At 43.3% G+C, this 2,500-nt stretch overlaps 1 protein-coding gene across 1 annotated transcript in view; it reads right to left on the reverse strand.

Annotated features, from left to right (window-relative positions):
- The window catches only part of LOC144973356 (netrin receptor UNC5C-like), a gene marked incomplete in the record, with an annotated part of 308,851 nt that overhangs the window by 11,414 nt on the left and 294,937 nt on the right, over positions 1–2,500 (reverse strand).

Below are 2,500 nucleotides of genomic sequence, written 5' to 3' on the forward strand. Positions count from 1 at the left end.
TGTGTATTCAGAAGGATTTTGCTGTAAGTTGCCATACCCCCCCCCCTCCCCCCACCTCTCCCATTCCCGATTTGGATGGTTATATGGATAGATGGATGGAAGCATGGGTGGATAGAGGGATGTGTGGATGGATGGATGGAAGCATGGATGGATGGGTGTATAGAGGGATGTGTGGATGGATGGAAGGATGTATGAATGGATGGGTGGGTTGATGGATGGATGGATGGATGGAAGGATGGATGGAAATATAGATTGATGACAGAATGGAGGAATGTTGAATAAGTGCATGGGTGGGTGGATGGATGGATGGAAGGATGGAGGGATGTATGTATTGATGGAGGGATGTATGTATGGATGGATGGAAGCTTGTATGGATTGGTGGATTGGAAGATGGATAGATGGATTGGCGGATGAATGGATAGATGGTTGGTTGGATGGATTGTAGGAGTATTGAATTGGAAAATGGATGAATGTGTGGGGGAAATGGATGCGTGGTCAAAGGAATGGATGCTGGGATGGAATAAAGAAAAATAATAATAAACGGACGAATGAATGGCAAAGTAAAAGATGAATAGAATGTTTAGGAAGAAAACATATTGACCTTTGACCCGATCAAATGATCGATCTATTGATTAATATCTATGATTGCCAGGTAAGTGAGAGGTCGTTCCTGGGGTCAATATGCGTAAATGGGTGGTGGGTGGATGGAAAAAGGAAGAAGAAAGGCAGATTAGAATAATGCCTGGACAGATGATAAAAACGTCGTGGAGGAATAAAACAAAAGACGGATTGATTCATGGGTAAAAGATGGATGGGTGGGTGGATGGGTGGGTGAATGGGTGAATGGGTGAGTGTATGGATGGGTGGAGAGATGGTTGGATGAATGGATGGGTGGATGGATGGATGGATGGATGGATGGATGGGTTGGTAGGTGTGTGGATGTATGGATGGATGGTTGGATGGATTGGTGATTGGGTGGGTAGATGGATGGATAATAGGTAGATGAATGGATGTATGTAAGTTTGAATGAATAGATAAAAGGATGGATGGATGGTTGGATGAAAGGAAATGTGGATGGATGGGTTGATAAGTGAGTGGATGTATGGATGGATGGATGGATTAAGGACTGGGTGGGCAAATGGAGGAATGAATAGGTAGATGAATAGATGTATGTGAGTTTGAATGAATGGATGGATGGATGGATGGAGGAGGAATAAAACAAAAGGAGATTGATTCATGAGTAACAGATGAATCGGAGAGTGATTACTAGGGCTGGTGCTTGGATGGATGGATGGATGGATGGATGGATGGCCCAGCCAATGGGAACATAAGCGGATAAACAGGTGAAGTAAGATTGAACGATAAATGAATGAAGATAAAGGTGCTGCAATGCGTATTTATTGAGATAGTGGGGAGAAAGAGATGTGGAAGAGAGATAAGAGAGAATGAGGGAAAGGGGGAATGTGTGTGTGTGAGTGTGTGTGTGTGTGTGTCTGAGAGAGAGAGAGAGAGAGAGAGAGAGAGAGAGAGAGAGCAGAAAGAAGGATAGATAGATTGATGAATGGATTGATAGATAGATTAACGGAAATATAAATCGATAGATAAATAGAACGATATATATATATATATATATATATATATATATATATATATATATATATATATATATATATATATAATGTGTGTGTATGTATGTATAGAGAGAAATATATATTGATAGATAGATAGACAGACAGATAGATAGAGAGAGAGAGGGAGGGAGGGAGAGAGAGAGAGAGAGAGAGAGAGAGAGAGAGAGAGAGAGAGAGGGAGAGAGAGAGAGAGAGACATAGGTGAAGAAGGAAGAGATGTAATTATTATCCGAAATCTGGGCATATGTTCCAAGGCCCGTGTCAATTTTATTGCAAAGGAGATTCTGTTAATGGTTCCAGTAACGTGGGTTGGGTGTAGTCGTGTGGATAGGTCTACGTCATTGGTTTGAAAAATGGGGGACAGACGGAATGTGAGATGATGGTGGAAGGAAATGGGTTGGCAGTAGTGTCAGCTGGTTCGCCTGGTGGATGGATGGGTGGAGGGATGGATGGATGGATGGATAAGTAAAGGGACGGGTGGATGGATAAGTAAAGGGATGGATGGATGGATGGGTGGGTGGATAAGTGGATGGATGGGTGGATGGATGGGTGGATGGAAGGATGGATGGAGGGATGCATGGATGGATGGATTGAAGGATGGATGGATGGAAAGATAAATATGATAATAGATGATGGATGGATGGATGGATGGGTGGATGGATAGGTGGATGGATGGATAGGTAAAGGGATGGATGGATGGATGGATAGGTGCACGGATGGATGGATGGATGGGTGTATGGATAGGTGGATGGATGGATGGATGGATGGATGGATAGGTGTATGGATAGGTTGATGGATGGATAGGTGGATGGATGGATGGATGGATGGATCGGTGGATCGGTGAAGGGCTGGATGGATGGATGGATAAA

Source organism: Berghia stephanieae, chromosome 5, assembly GCF_034508935.2.
Source record: "Berghia stephanieae isolate SIO BIC M18660-M18661 chromosome 5, UCSD_Bste_1.3, whole genome shotgun sequence".
Classification (NCBI taxonomy): domain Eukaryota; kingdom Metazoa; phylum Mollusca; class Gastropoda; order Nudibranchia; family Aeolidiidae; genus Berghia; species Berghia stephanieae.